At 36.7% G+C, this 17,204-nt stretch overlaps 2 long non-coding RNA genes across 4 annotated transcripts in view; one reads left to right on the top strand and one right to left on the bottom strand.

The window, feature by feature from the left end:
- Positions 1-17,204, bottom strand: part of LOC110353205 (uncharacterized) — a 92,981-nt gene that overhangs the window by 3,440 nt on the left and 72,337 nt on the right. The gene's annotated exons all lie outside the window — the stretch shown is intronic.
- Positions 1-17,204, top strand: part of LOC140003126 (uncharacterized) — a 59,897-nt gene that overhangs the window by 33,239 nt on the left and 9,454 nt on the right. For both annotated transcript variants that reach the window (XR_011811132.1, XR_011811133.1), the window contains 2 exons: positions 12,538-12,656; positions 16,112-16,201. This is a non-coding gene — a long non-coding RNA (uncharacterized lncRNA). The remainder of the gene's footprint in view (positions 1-12,537; positions 12,657-16,111; positions 16,202-17,204) is intronic.

The following is a 17,204-nucleotide window of genomic DNA, read 5'->3' as shown; positions in this document are numbered from 1 at the left end:
TTTTCCATGGCTAGAAGTAGTCAGATCACAGCTGGGCACTTTGCTTTTAGAAGTAGAGCCTAAATGAAAATGAAATTAGGGAACTTTTACACTGGGCTGTCAGTTTACATATAATCTTCCTCCAATTGCAAGGAGAAGCCATGAGCAGGAATACTCCTTACTATTCCTGGGCATACAGCCAATTCAATGGTTTTGATAGGATATAAATGGTGTGCTGCTAACAGCACTGGGCTAGCATTTCCACTGCCAGTTTTATTTACAGCCTTGCCATGTTGATTTAAAATAGCCAGTGAACAACTGCGGCACAAGGGAAAGGGGCAGAAGAACTAAATGTTAGCCACTATCAGTCTCAAAGTTTATATTCAAATGGTTGCAATATTTTGTCTGGTACTGCCAAGCAAGAGCAAAATCTTGCCATCTCTACTTGTTCCTCATTGAGACAGGGGTCCTGGGAAAAATGTCTGTAAAGACAAACAAGAGTTGATAGTTTATATTCAGTCACCCAGAACACAAACTGATACAAGTCACAACAGTATAGCAGAAACACAGATGTGAATAAGGATTGTTGCAGATCCAGGCCTCATTTGCAAGAAGAACAAGAATTTAAAAACACATTACTACCTTAATGCTCACAGATTTTTTTGAAGCCAATTGGTCACCTGGTAATACCTCTTGCGATCTGTAATCCACATGAATAGAAAACAAATATCCAAATGTAAAAAATCTGAAATGCAATACGCGTCACATTTGAACAGTGATGAACAAAGAGCCTTTCGCATGGTAGGACAGTAGAGTGACCTTTTCCACTGTATTAAGCTTCCACTACACAATATCAGCATTAGACTCTGCTCTGCAACCAACTTTGAAAAGTATAAATTGACATCTATCCCACTGTATGTTTACTTGTATTCTGAGGCACTGAGCTGGGAAGTTTACAAATTGGTGGAGGAAAGCAAATTTTTGCTTGTTTTACAGGGAGACAAGCATAATTCAGTGAAATTCAGCCTTCAGAGTAAAAAGACTCTAGTGACATACATTGTAGACCTTGCTGTTATTCCCAGGGCATTCTGAAGAGGTACCAACTGATGGAATCAAAATATTGTATGTTTTACAAGAGTCATCTGATAAGCTTCTTCATTCTAACCTTCTAGTTGCTGTTTTTTGTTGTTTGTTTGTTTTCCTTCACATAATTATGAAGCATTCCTAATTTAAACTTCCCTCTTTTTTTTCTAAAAATGATCAACTTTAATCAAGTTTTCTCCATCACTTCAGTCATTCATCATGACATCATTACAGTAACAAGGATTCTGAATATTTTGTACTTGTGGTTTATCTATTCCAAGGTGTCAGAGTTTCACTTCAGTCATTCATCATGAAGTGAAGTGACTGAAGTGAAACTCTGACACCTTGGAATAGATAAACCACAAGTACAAAATATTCAGAATCCTTGTTACTGTAATTACTGTTGTAATTGTTTTAACAGATGTTAAAAAATAAAAACACAGTAAGAGCTGGAAGAGTAATAAAGGGATTAGATTTCACAGCCATAGTCATAAGCCTTAAATAATGAGCGGAAGGAAGGAAGTAGGGGATATAAAAATTGGAGAAGAAACATCCTAACTCCTCACTGAAAGAGAAAAGTCCCCAACAGAACCATTCACAGTTTATTTGTTCATGTCACTAAACTTTCATTCATCTTGGATTCGTCCTGACCACATTGAAAAGTATGGCATTGCTACCTTTAACTGCAATAGATTTTGGTCAACTCAGGAAAGGTGGAAAGAGTGTGCAAAAGGCATTTCCAAGCATTCTCCTTTCTTAAACAACCATGATGGACTCTTCAAAAACTACTGCATCATCCTCTCTGGCTTTGGTAACAAAACATTTAATTCCCTACTGTTGTCAAACAACGTGTTTAAGACTCATGCAAGCAATGAATGTTAAAAGGAGAAGTTCTTTTCCAACAAAAGGAAAAGCTAAACTGCAAAGACCTTTGAAGGAAATGCTGCACCTCAGTGCTAGTATCTTTGATCTGTGATTGGTACCTTTAACAGAAGTACACTTGACACTTTAAATATTGATGAGATATTTGCTGAGCTGCCATTAAAAGCCAAGGCTTCACTTTCTAGTGAAAGAAAAACACAAACTTCAAAGACTCTGTAGGGGTCCTGATCTCAAGAGCCTTTAAAGAAGCTGAAAGTATATCAAACCAAGGGATGGGGGATCACACCATCTTGGTTTGATATGCTATCGCATCAGTTGTTATATGCAATTGTTGTGAAGTATTAGGAAGTGTGAAGACTCTTTTGTAGTTACCATTTTACTACCTAGGGTGCAAGAAAATAAAATCATCCTCTTTTTATCAAGATAGAACATGTTAACAGGTAGTATTTATACTACAAATACCTTCATACATTTCTGTTCTTTGATTGTGTAGATAACCAATTTATGTTTTACTAACTTTTTCTGAGACCCAGGAAAAATGCATCTGAAAACTTCTGACAGATTAAAGTCCAGCAACCAGACAACTATGTTCAAAGCAGCCAGTAGAAGGTGAAATTTCAGTCATATGCATAAGCACGCTGTATGCAGATGAAGTAAAAATGAGTGTCAAGGGCCAATAAAGCATTCAGTTGAGTTTTCTTGCCTGTTCCACTCTGATTTCATCCATATGTCCATCCAAGCTTCATTATTATTAGTGCAACTATGTGGAAACGTGCTATATGTAGAAATAACTATCAAGGATAAAGAACAAAAAAGTTCTCTTTGTTACATGAAAGTAAAGCAGTACAAAATGTGAATGAGTGGCTGTTCTCCCTGCATGTGAGCTGAGCAAGGCAGAATTAGAAACATGAATTTAGCTGAGAAAGGAGAAGCATAGTCCAGTTTATTTCTCCACAGAGTAAGGGGAAGTATGGGTGAACTTCAGCTGATAGACTGCATGCCACACCTAAACTGACTATACTGCCAGATGCTCATCCAGCCATGTATGCTCTTCTGAAAGTAGTGAATATAAAGTAAATCTCTAATATTAAAAAGACAAAGTTGTAGTCAAAAAAATACACCTCTTTAATTTTGAAATTAGTTACAAAAATGAAAAAAAATAATTTCAAGCAAAACTGATCAAGTTGTGAAATGTTTTTTCAGCAACACAAAGGATACTTGGCCAGGAGATAGTGTCATTTCCAACTCTGAGGAAAAGAGATCTGAAAATTCATATTATTTTCAAAGGTTTAATTTTATGAATTGTTTTTTTGCTGCTCAATTTAAAAAAGGGAGAAAAAAGAATAAAATAAATAAATAAATAAATAAAACATCACAGAGCAGTGGCATCCAGTAAACACAGAGACTCAACACTTCATGTTTTACTATAACTTCAGGAAAAGACTTATGGAACAAATTCTGAAAATAAGATACATCTAAGCAATCACAGATGGTATTCCTAAGACTTTTATCCAGCACCCCACACGCAAGCCTGGACATTATGTGTGCTCCTGCTGGCAGCAATTTGCTTAAGTGCTTATGCATAGCACTGTGCATATATTGTAGTCATGTTAAGACATTAGATCTTAAAATAAAAGCACTGGCTTCAGTATTAGCATGTACTAAAAGATAAAAGCAAGAAAATTAAATCATCTTTTTGACTGATGTTAAATTAGAAGTGAACTGAGCAAGAAAAAAAAATGACTTTAATTAATAATTTACTTTATGACTTTTTTAATTTGAATGTAGAAATGGAAAAGATTAAAAATGATATAAAATCATACCAAAGAAGAGACAATAATACTATCTGCACTTGATATCACAGTGCTGTGAGAAGTTACCTGAGAAAAAGCACCACTTTAGTTAATCTTCTCTATTGAACAGGAGAAAAATATGGACATAATACAGTTAGACCAATATATTATGAATCTTTGCACATTCGGAAGTGAAACTTGTTATTCTGTTTTCATACACATTTTATTCCTAATAACATTTTCTTCAAAGCAATCTCAATTTACACTGAGTGAGAGAGCTTATTTGCATTTAGAAATGGAATGAAAGGTATGTGTTATTTTACAGACCAGTCAGGAAACATTGCATATGTTTTCTTCACAATGTAAACCAGATGCATTTTATACTGAATCACACCCTGAAAATGGCTGTTCACAAACACACACACAAAAAAAATTTGCTAGAAAGACATTTTGGGATTTTTCGAAGAGCATTCATAAAATTACCTTTTCAATTCCAATCACACTAATAAAACCCATAGCCTTGGTGCCAGATCCTAAGCAGACAAATGGGCAAAACTTGCTTTTGTGTGTTAATCTTATTCTAACAGAAGACCATGTGTTTTGGTAAAGATTTGGAGTTTAAAAAAAAATAAAAAATAAAAAATCCCCCTACTACACTGAAAAGCTAACTTCATTAATTCTGCTTAGTAGAGATTTAAAAATTGGGTCCCATGAAATAGATATCAACCATTAGGTGAATATTAGACAATATGTGCTCAGCAGTACTCCAATCTAATCGCCGCCCCAGCTGAATCAGTATAATGCTTCCTTTTCACTGCGTTATCTCATTAGTAATATTACATTATTATGGCCAGATCATCAAATGGTGGAAACTGGCAGAGAACTATTGATTTCAGAAGAGCTATACTAACTTGCACCAGCTGAGGTTCTGGCTTTCTTAACATAAATGCGTTATAAACTTAAAACCATAGCTAGAACTGTGTGGACAAGCTACATGTAGTTGATACACAGCAACTATAAGCAACTATAAGAGGCATAATATAAAGAAGCACATATGATGAGGCTTACACTGAAAAACAGACAAAGCAGCTCAGGAATCTGTTGTTTTAAATATGAGGGGCATAGTTGGAATGGCTGAATGTTGTTTCAGATTGCTCAAAAAGATTATCTTCAAATAAAGACTGATGCAATTTAAAGTCAGAGCCACCTGCAGCAATGAATTACAAAGCAAGCAGCAAGCACCATTGAAGCAGATCATTCAAACAATAAATACAACTAAAATTATCTGAATACCTTTCAAAGACAGAATGAGCAGCAATTCTGTTGACGCAGAACAATTTAAATACAGGCATTCAAAAAGAAAAGTTGCAAACATTTTTTTTTTTAATAATAAAGGTGCACACAATGCACTTTCAGAGGATGTTTCCATTTCCTTACTCTAGTTACACTAATTTTGAGTGATTTGGTAGAAATCAAACAGTTGCAATGCCATTTTGACAGCTTAGAGCACTCAAACTCTTACAGAAATAGACAATAGTGTTCAGCTTCTTCTGTATCACATTCTAGTATGTTTGCACCCATTAAGTAATACTTAGTTTTGAAGGTATTTCTGTGGTGTCTTAAACTGAGGACTTATATACACCAACAGGCTAAGGTGCAAATTCCTATCACTACTGTTGGACATTGAAAGTATAGATAAGCTCTGTGAGGTAGGTGGACCTGTTTCCATGGACTTCTAAAGTGATTGATTTCTCATGAAATATATAACCCCCATATGCATCACGAATTTTGTTATACAATATTATTCACTTGCTTAAAACAAGATTCACATTTTGATGTCACAATATGATTGCAGATTTTAAAACATTCTGCGTATCACAAATACAACTGATTATGGAAAAGCATAATTTTGGGTCTCCAATTTCATATCAGAAGAATCTGATTCACATATTCCTGGGTCACGGGGTAATTCTTACAGCTGTTTGGAATCTGTCTAGTACAGGCAAAATTACAGGACATATTTTATACAACTGTTAATATGGCACATGCCTAGAGCATCATATGAGACAGGTTGATCCAAACGATGGATCAAAACAGCAATAGCCAGCCCAGCAGAGGCATTGCCAGACCTTTTCATTTACTGAAAATAATACATATAAATAAATATACATATAGGTATATATAAATACTGGGAACATTAAATTGCTCCACGTTTCTCTTTTAATTTAAATTTTAACTTGGAAGCACGAAGCTTCCAAATATACACAAAATATACACAGAAACATAAAACAACAGCGCCAAAATGCCCAGAAGCTGGGACAAATTATTCTTCATCCTTCTACAGACAGAGCGGCATCAATTCATGCCACCTACAAGTAAAACTCCACAGTTAGTGCTCCTAACAGGAACAGCAGCTATTGTAAAACAATAAAATAAAATTTAAATATATAAAATAAAAGTAAGCATGGATCATAGTTACATAAGTGAAATACACACACACAGTACCACATAGGGGAAAGAAAGACAAATCTTTCATAATTCTGGGGGGGGGGGGGGGGGAAGGTAAATAAATAATAAACATACATTAAATACCTAAACAAATATATTTATATAAATATATACAAACTTTTTAAAGTACCCTATCAAACTAAGAACAAAAATAGTACATGGGAAGCATTGGTAAGTATGGCATATTGCATATTCCACACATATTAAATACAGTTGATCATTACAGACCCTCACTTGAAATTTTTCAAGTACATTCCTTCTTTACTTATTTTTAGACAGCAGCTGTTTTGCTCTCCACTAAGTGAGATAATTTTTAAGAAGTCTGCTATTACTTGTACTTATAAAGCACCTGTGCAAGGAAGGGCCTCATTAGCAGAGCTGACTCTCCTCACAGAGGCTGGGATTTGATCTCAGTTCTATCAGTAGGCACCCTTGGGCCCAGCTGGGCCCTCCTGAAGTCACCTAAGTTGACTTTTTCCCTCCCTGAGTGCCAACACAGGGGACTGTCACCAGGCCTACACCATTCACATCTTAAAAAAAAAAATAATTTCCTTCTACGACAAGATCACCCATCTAGTTGACAAAAGGAAGCCAGTCGATGTAATCTTTCTCGATTTCAGTAAAGCTTTCAATACTGACTCTCACAGTATCCTTCTGGACAAAATGACCAGAACACAGTTAGAAGTATAATAAGATGGCTGAACAATTGGTTGATGGGTAGGGCCCAGAGAATTCTTGTAAACAGAGTTACATCAGACTGGCAATCTGTCACTAGTGGGAGTCCCCAGGGCTCCATTTTATGACCAGTCCTCTTCAATGTTTTCATAAACAATTTGAATGAAAGACTTGAAGCTTTTTTGCGCAAGTTTGTGGATGATACCAAATTGGGCGGAGCTGTTGATCTGTCAAGTGTGGTGAGGCTTTGCAAAGAGATTTGGACAAGTTGAAGAGCTTGGTAATCACCAACAATATGAAGTTTAACAAGAGCAACTGTCAGTTCTGCACCTAGGGAGGGGCAACCTTGGTTATACGTACAGACTGGGGGACAAGATGCTGAAGAGCAGCCCCACAGAAAAGGATGTGGGGGTTTTTATCAACAGCAAGCTGAACATGAGACAGCAATGTAACTTGGCAGCCAGGAGGGCCAGCTGTACCCTGGGGTGCATCAGACACAGCACTGCCAGCCAGGTGAGGGAAGTGATTGTCTCCCTCTACTCTGCGTAGGTGCAGCCTCACCTTGAGTATTGCGTGCAGTTTTTGACACCACAGTATAAGAAAGACATAAAGCTGTTAGAGAGTGATACAAAGATACTAAAGGGTTTAGAGGGAAAGATGTATGAGGAAAGGCTGAAAGTCACTTGGATTGTTGGCTAGAGAAGAAAAGACTGATAGGAGACCTCATCGCAGTCTACAACTTCCTCACGATGGGGAGCAGAGAGGCAGGCACTGATCTCTTCTCTCTGGCGACCATCAATAAGACCCAAGGGAATGGGTTGAGGCTTCGACAGAGGAGATTCAAGCTAGACATCAGGAAAAGGTTCTTCATCAAAAGGGTGATTGAGCCATGGAACAGACACCCCAGGAGAGTTGCCATGGCACCAACCTAGCTGGAGTTCAAGAAGTGTTTGGACAATGCTCTCAAACACATGGTCTGATTTTTTGGGTGGTTCTTTGGGGACCCAGGAGTTGGACTCAATCCTTGTGAGTACCTTCCAACTCAGATATTCTATGATTCGATGATTGAAAGAGACCAGAAAATTCATAATCCAGCTGCTGTACAGTAGTTTTTAGTGGCACTGAAGAGTACGTGGAGACATGGCTGAAGACAGCAAAAGCTGACAAGCACACATGGGTTTAAAACCACGGCTAACATTCTTGTCTGTCTCTACACCAGAACTGCTAGTACAGAGAAACAAAGAGCTGAGTAGTCAAGGGTCTCATAATTAAAGATATGCCTACAAAGAACTTTTTTTAGCACAAAAGAAAGGCTATGTTAATGCCAGCAGTGTAAAAATTTTATTGTCAGAAAAACATACTAGTTACAGAGCTTACTAGAATCCATTAAAACTATAGTGAAAAGACATGTAAAGTAACATTAGCAGCAAATTTAAGCATAGCATATACTGCTTTGGAGCGCTAATCATGGAACAAGTTCCTATACTGAATAGAATGTGTGGACTACTCCTAACCATTGCTTATGACTGAGTTGGTCAAAAGTTGGGAGCTTTTAAGGCTGAATAATCTGCCTTCCTGCTCCATAAGAAACTACAGAACTTACCAAATTGGTTCAAATTGATCCATGCATGGTATTGGGAAATTTCAGAATAGTATGAATAATGTTCTTACTCAACCTTACTAACATTAACAGTCATACTGCACTTATTTTCTGTTGCAGATGAGGAACAGCAATGTATTATTCCTTTCTGTACCCATCATAAAGGCAGACTTTCTAAATTCCTCTGGAGGAAAGTAAATATGAATGACTTGTTATTTTTTAAAAAGTTTGATTGAGAAGAGGACCAAAGCATTCAGAATCTCAGCATGCCAGTTTTCAAACATGGAGTAAATATTTCTCTAATAGTATTGTAACAGGGCATCACATTCTAGCTAATTGATATAATTTTTATTACTTGATTAAAACATGGGTCCAAGAGTTCTGCAGATGGATTTTTTACCTTTTTTATTAAGTACAAAGGCTAATCATTAAAAATTGAAATAAAACATAATGAATGTCTACACAGCTATCTAAATAATTAATTCAAATTTCTAATATTTTTTTCTGCTAAATTTTCTTTTTTGGTATGACTGCATAAGCTGTTATACAGACAACTCCCCAGATATTTAAAATACACTTAGCATGATTTTTATTTTTCATTTGGTCATGATCATACATGTTCTGGGAAGAGTCCTTTCTTTGTTGATAAAATACACTACGCAGGGCCAGGGGTGTGGGGTGGAAGTATCTTTCTGTATGCCCCATTTGAACCCCCATAGCAGCAGACTGCCAAGATGTAGCTCCATTTGGGACCACACTCCATCTTCAAGGTACAACATGGTAATGAAGTCTGGCTGGCTACGCTCAACTAGAACTGCACTGAATCGTATGCAAGATTTCAAATTCAGTAGCCTCCAGGTGTTGATAAAGAACTACACTTTTCTGTAATCCCAAATGATATGGGCCAATTTAAATTTGACATGCACTTTTGAACATACAGGGACAAGGCCTTTATTGCAACTCTACAGATGAAATTAATATATGTGAGGAGATGGCAGGATGCAGAGAGAAAGGGGCATCTACCTTTTTTGCCAATAAATATGATGTCAACGTAGCAGAATGCACTTCCATGTCCACTCTCAAAGGAGCTGTTATAATCTTCAGTAATAAACTTCTAATTTGATGCTTAGAGGTTATTTTTTGTATGACAAATAAATGTCTGCTTTCTAGACTGTTATGAATCAAATCATGTAATATACAACCTAGGCTGGAGATGACAAAGACCTATTAGGTCATCTACAGAGTATTCCTCTGCCAATGCAAGCTTGCTTCCTGCAGTCTTCTAGTACTTTCTTCAGTTTACTTTTTATAATCTCTAGCACTGCATATTTTGCCACTTTTGTAGGCTCTTCTGGTATCACAGAAATTTAAGTTACATGACATTATTTTTAACCACTAGGCTAAATTATTTTATTGACACTAAGACCTATTACCTGTATTTCTACCACCTTTGCCTCATAGATTTATTTTATTGATTTACATCCAATCAAAAAGCCATTTTCCCTTGTATATTAGGATTTTTCATTCCCACCCTTCTCTCACATTGTTTTCTTCCCATCTTCCCATACTCCTTTCTTTTTATAATTTGCTTTTCCTCCCCCTCTCCCCAGATAAATCTCAATTTATTTTTTTTCCTTTAATTCTAATTGTCTTAGAATGATTTAAACTATTCTTCCACTCTGAGTGTTGCTTGCAACTATCACTAATTCAGTATCATCTGAAAATTTCATTAACAGGCTAGTTGCCTTCCCTAGATCAGTTCAACAATAATTCACATATCTGATATCTTGCATATTTTGTATGTCTAAATAGGCAACTTCTTTTTGAATAGTTGGTTGCATTTGTCTTGAATTTTGAAGCAGAAGGTATCACACACAGACTAATTATTACCAGAGAGGGAGAACATTTGTAACATCCATGAGTTTTCAGAAATAGTAATGGGTTTTTGAGTTAGCTTTGGTTGGTTTAAAATTGGTTGGTTTAAGAGTTTAAAATTTAGACATGTTATTATACTTAACCTCAAAAGATGTTCTTCTTCCTAACTACAAAACAGCGACCACATTGCCCACTTTTACTTGGTTAGAAAAACTCTTTCTTCTTACTAGTAAGAATGGAAAAAGAAAAAAAAAGAAAAAAAAAAAAAAACTTCTCATTACCATTTCGGTGGCTACAGCACATTCATTATATTTTGGTTACCAACGTCTACGTATCTGGGACGGGAGCACTACTATGTGCCTACCTCAGTAAAAAACAATGCATGAAAAGTAACTACCAAAGCACTGAATGACTTTGGTTAACTTTCAAAATGGATTTGTGTTGTTCCTCTTCAACATCCTAGAACAAAACACTATTATTCTGAATCTGCAGTAATCTGGTTTGCTTTACAGTAAGTTACATTTCAGAAAGGCAAATGAGCAATTATTATTTCCTAGGCATGAATATTTATACTAATTCCCTCCTGATGACATTTAGGGAAGAATGAAGGAAAGAGAGGAGTCAGCATCATATTGGATAAACCTGGACTGACACCCAGGGAAGGCCAGAGAGTGTTGGCTTTCAATGCCAGTGCAGTGCAAGAAAGCTATTAATCAGGTACCCAGTCCTCACACATCACTTCTGAGCTCCAAACAGTTCCTATAATAGCCTTACCAGCTTCCCCTAAGCTGGTAATTCATGGCTTTTAAGGTGTCCTGTGGGAACCATGTAAAGGACAAGGCCATCACAGTATGCAGCTCTTTTGTTGGTTTATTCATGCTCTTTCCCCAACACTGATCACACAGAGATCCTTTGTAGCTGGATGGTTTGCACTGCACCTGACCTTTGTGGTTCCATTACTGACTCCACAACTCCTTTGCTAATGGACTGTTCTTCTTTAAGAGAGCATCTATATTCAGGGATGCTAACATTCCCTTCCTGACATGCTAGTAAGCCTCAAGGGTTTGTCTTGAATCTTTATCCTGCCTGGAAGTCCTGTAATCTAAATTAAACCTATTCCCACCCCTTCACCTTTCCCAGTCCCTGAATTGCTGTAAGCCTTATCCCTAGCCCACAGAACTCTTAATTGCTTTCCCCTTTCTCACAGCCTCTGTCATCTTCACATCCCTTTCCCACTGCCTCCAGCCTATATTTTAAGAAATTTCTCACCCAAAGACAGAGAAAAAGGGGAAATTAAAACAGATGCTCAAGCAAATGTTATTTATACTTCCTTTATCCCCACACAAACCATCAAGCAGAACCTCTAAACAGAATATGAACATCAAACAGCTTGATTCTGCTCAGAAATCCCTGTCCTGTGACATTCGAACAGGTTCTGCACAGTAAAACTCAGCACTGCTGCTGGTATTTCTGCTCAGCATGGAGGAGCACCCCTGTCCCACGAACCAAACATGCAAAATAGGTAGCAAAATAAAACAAAATAAATTATCCTCATTTTAAAGACAGGAGGCTAAAGCACTGAACCAACTAAGGAAAAAATAAATAAATAAAAAGCATATTTTATGCCTGAAGTAGAATATTCTTTCTATGAAAAACCTCACAAGACCAGTGTGATTTTTCACTTTGTTTTGCTGTTATTCAACATTAGCTTTTTAATTTAATTTCTGTTGAAAATTTTTAGATGTCGAAATGCAAAACTTCAAGCAATTAACTAAAGCATTGAGAAAGCATGCACTGAAACACCAAATGAGAAACAGTTGACTTCAAATACTTACTAAGACTTATCAGAAAATATCCTGAAAAAAAGACAAAAACAAGCATATATTTTAAAATGAGAAGCAGATGACCTCAGAAGATAATTTTGTTATCACTATTGTAATGAATGAAGCAGCAGGATCCGCAATATTTAAATGTTGATCTTCAGCACTTTTCTTCATCATCTTTTCATGTATATCAATTAGGAAAAGCTACCACAGAGACTGTAAAGTATGCAAAATTTTACCAACACAAAACCCACACCTTTAAGGATTCAGTGCATCATTCATTGTCTTTTAGTAAATCTGGGCCAATGTGTCCCTCCAGGTTGATTTAGAAAATGAACTTTTGAAGACAGAAACTTCCCTTAACTGTATTCACGTTCACAGCCCAACACAGTGGAGCTGCAGCCTTGCTGAGGATCTCTGGCAGACATTATAACTTAGGTAAGTAGCTGGTCAGCTATGAGTTCAGTAGGATTATGGCAAAACTCACTTGGGTTGCACTTCCGTTAAGATGTTTATTATTGCAGTTATTACTGTCTTTCAGCTTAATCTCTTCCCTTGTCTCCCCGATTTTCATCTGGGACCTTTCCTTTCAGTTGTCTTATTTTATGTTGCGCTTTTACTTTGGAGTTTCAACATATTAAAATAAACCAGTATGAATTCATCTCTTATCCTGTGGGAATTAAAATGGAGCATGAGGGCCTCTTAAGAACCCAGAAAGGCAGCTGCCTCCACTTGAGGAAACAAGCAGCCACAGTGAGGGAGGTATATGTATGACTACTCCAGAGATTTAAGTGGGTTCTTATTTATTTTCCATCTCAGGACAAATAGAGAGAACTTCGAGGTGCAACAGAGGCAGTAGATGCAATCCTGCTACCCTAGAAAACACAGGAAGTGTTATTCTTTCACTGAATCTAAGATAAGGGATCCATTCTGAAGTTTTACACCTGTGTCTGTGACGTTTGTCGTGGCAAGTACCAGCTAGGAGTGACTGCACCAATGTGCCCTCATCTTGCAAAATGTCCATGCCTCAACTGACATGAGTCAGTTGGGTTTTGCCATTTTTTTCTTTGTTTCTTTTTTCTGTTAACAAGGAGTGTTAAGTGACAAACACAGAGGTCTTTGAAATCTGCCTAGGAAGGGGCTTGTTGTTATTTTGCTCAGGTATACTAAGCTTGATATTTTGAACCTTGGTGGTTTATTCTTTTCCTTAAATAAATATACTCCTACCTTGAAACAAGCAGGAGATGAAGTCAAGGTGTTGAAATGTTTCTCATTTCCATGCAGCATATACAGTATGATAAGCAGTTAAAACTAAGAGTAATATTTAGTATTTGGTATGTCAACAAAATCTCTTTCACTGTCAAATACTTCGAAGTCCAACACAACAAGAAAATTTAAATGGGTTCCAAAATGTAAATACCTCAGGACAAGGTCAGGCAAGGTGGCAAATATTTGTGTGTACTACACAATTCTGCCTGATGAAAAACAAACAGGTGTGGATTTTTTTTTTTATTCTTTTATATATTTTTTTTTGTCAATGCAATAGTAAAGGACAAATGTAGAAATCTATCTTGTATGTGCATTTTTCTAGCATAAAAATCAATGTTTCTTTACACATTATCCCAAGGCTAGAAGTTCTATTAGTTCAAACTCTATTGACTCCTGGTCTGAAGTCTCGTCCACCTCCAAGAATTAAGGAAGACAAGGGTATATGCAGCAGTCCTCCAGTCCTTAGATTCTACAAACAATCTATTCTCCATTAAAAGCCAAAAATGCTGCCAGCCATACTAGGGTGAATATTGACATGCTTTAATGGAACCTCTTGCATATACCAAAAACACAATGGCAGGAACTGTCTTATTCTTATGACCAAAAAAAAAAAAAAAAAAAAAAAAAAAGTTTCTAAAAGCCTAGATACTAGTTTCTCTATTGAAGGTTTTTTAGAAGTAATGGCATCTAGCAAAGGAAAGTCAGCAGCACCTGTTTTGTGATCTACAGTTCAAATTGTTAGTTATTAAGTAGACATGAAATAAAACTCTAGACTCATGGTCCGTTGGTAAAAATACACTGCAACAAATAGGATTCTTGCCTGAGGTAGAAGAAAACTGAGCTCCATAATCTTTTGAAGCACAACAGCCTCCCCATGATAAATGCTTCATTTATAAACTGGCGGATGAAATATTAAGTGAAGTGCTCTGATAGTGAAATAATAATGTTCAATATGCCTGCAGCCATACCACCTCCAACTACGTTCCCATCAGGTCACACAAACTAAGCCAGGTCAGCTTATGTCAGTGTTTGAATCAAACAGCTTCAGAAGAATGCAAGAGTTGCAGAAGTGTTACTGTGATTCAATTCATAACAGAGATCTTTCCTTCAATTCAGGTTATGTGTTCAGAGTAAGCTAACCATATCTGAGTCATCTCTTCTTAAATTAATTATTCTTATCCAAGATACACAACACTGGCAATTTTCTAAAATACTTATTAAAAATAAACGTTATTATCAAAGGCTGAAGAATCAGATTATTCAATTATTAGAGGAACTAATGTACCAGCAAAAAAAAAAAAAAAATATTTTACAAGCTGCTAAATTCTGCCACCTATTGCTGCAGTGTTACTCCCTTTTGGTTAACCAATTCAAAATAAGAATTATCAGGCTTTTCTACATGAAGGGTTCATGCTAGATGAAACTTAAGTTAGAGTCAATATTCAGGTAGTAAATGGAGTCTGTTCTTCAACAATAACAGGCTTTCAGTAATGAGCCAGCACCTAAACAGAATGCTGAGCAAAACTGGAGACAGTCCTCAGCTCTCTATTGGTAAAAATTAAATGCTATACGTTATGCTAAAGCTTCCAATCTTTATCGAAAGGAAGAAGAAATAGACAACTGGTCTACTACTGTTTCAATGAAAGCCAAATAAAAACAGAGCAGTTTATAGAGCTATTTCCTAGTGCCCCTTATGTATTAATAGCCACATGAATCCCCGCTGAGACCAGAAGTACCTGTTGGCATGCTTCTCCCTGTTCCTGGAAGGCAGCAAATAAACACAGCCGTTTGTAGCCAGTAAGAATACCTGCCAATCCTCAGGGAGCAAGAGGAGGTGGCACACTGAAGCAGCTCTCTTTGGTGCTCTAAAAGGAGACTTGAAAGGAGACTTTTTCACCCGAGACCAGAGGTCCCATCTCACCATTAATGGAAGGAAGGAATGCCCAGTTTCAGATAGGCAACAATGCCACTAGCAGATGCCTTCTCTAGAGAACTGTGCCAGGACAGAGGCATGGAGCAGACTGGGTTCAGAGTGGGTTATGGGGTATCTGGCCATACCCCAAAGCTCAGGCTAAACATTAAATCCTATTTAGTAATTACCAAAGGGAGAAGAGAAATACCCTTCATGTTGGGAACAATTCAACAGAGGCAATTGTATTTTGTTTCCATACAAATTTAAGCACAGTATAAGATCACACATAACAGGAGAGACAAATTACAGATAATTCTGATTTATTCTAGCCAACTCATAAACTACCACCACACTTACTATGCCCCCATGCCAGGCAATGGAAATGGACCCAGATAGACTCTTATGACTAACAAAGTAAAAGTTAGATGTTTCATGCTTTATCATTTAGCAAAAATTGGTTATGCATTTCTTGAGAGATTGTGATAAATATTGACAGGGTTTCCAAGACACATTTATGCTATATGGTTTTATTTTAACAGGAAAGAAATACTGAGCTTTGTTTTATTGTTCTATTACAGTATTACCCAGAGTCTAAATTGCCTCTGGATGACCAAAATACAATGTTCTTACTGCTGTTGCATAATGCTAAACAAAAAACAACAGTGTCTTTTACAATTAAGTCCATTAATAGCTGACTTCCCTGCATTTACAGGAAGATGAACAAAATTGTCCTGATATTGCCCTCACAGGAGAAAGATGCATGTCTCTTTTCAGACAGTCTGTCTACCAATACCATCCTGTGGTAAGTGAAGTTGCAAATACATTTGTCTGAAACTAAGTAATGTCAGTTTCGTTTAAAACGGTATATTTTGCCTAGATCCACTATCATCATTCCTAGTCAGAGAGCCATGACTGCAGAGTACATAGAACTTTAATTTCAATCGATACGTGTGCACCATTTGAAATCAATATCTATAGAAGATATATTAAACTTCACTAGAAAAACGCCAGTAAATAGAGCCAATTATCAGATTTTTTTTTTTTTTTTATATATTCATGAAATAGGAATAGTCATTGTCAAGATAAGCAATCCATTAACTGAATGAATGATTTGTCTAGTAGCTGGAAAGATTTAATCTTTAGAGCAAGAGAAATCTATAAAAGCTGTGAAATCAACAATATATGCTGACCGCAGAAATTCATTACTTTTAGGGAGACAGCTATTCCACAAAGTGATCGGCCTCCCTACAAGCATCTCAGTTCCCTCTATAAACATAAATTATGTAATTTCAGCATGAGATGTTTATGACGCTCCTAAAGTGTGTTCTAGAATAGGAGATAAAGTAACTGGCTACAAAAAATAACAATCCCTATTTGTGACATGGCCAAGGTATGGTGCTCGATTTTCCTGGGAGATGGATTGGTCCTCTAATTTTAGATTATTAGTATTGCTTCTTCTGGTGTTTTGTAACAAAAATGTTGAGATGGTATTAATAGCATCAGTGACAGTAGCAGAGACAGAACAAGCCAGGAGCTATGGCTGTCATTATTCACCCTCTCAAAAATACAGTCCTAAATCCACTAGTCAGGATAGAAGCCTACCTATAGCAGGACTTTCCCCATTTCTCTAGTTTAGTGGAGTTGCATTAGAAGTATTTTTTATCCACATCAAACACAGAGAAAGAAGTGAGATTTTTCTTTTAGTTTCTAAAAGTACTCATCTGTCAAGCACTACTGATACTGCTTCACCAAACACAACTGAGCAGCACTTACTCAGCATTATAAGATGCGTTTCTCAAGAAAGA

Source organism: Anas platyrhynchos, chromosome 8 (genome assembly GCF_047663525.1).
Source record: "Anas platyrhynchos isolate ZD024472 breed Pekin duck chromosome 8, IASCAAS_PekinDuck_T2T, whole genome shotgun sequence".
NCBI classification, from domain to species: domain Eukaryota; kingdom Metazoa; phylum Chordata; class Aves; order Anseriformes; family Anatidae; genus Anas; species Anas platyrhynchos.
Note: the sequence above shows the minus strand (reverse complement) of the source record. Positions and strands in the feature narration are given on the sequence as shown.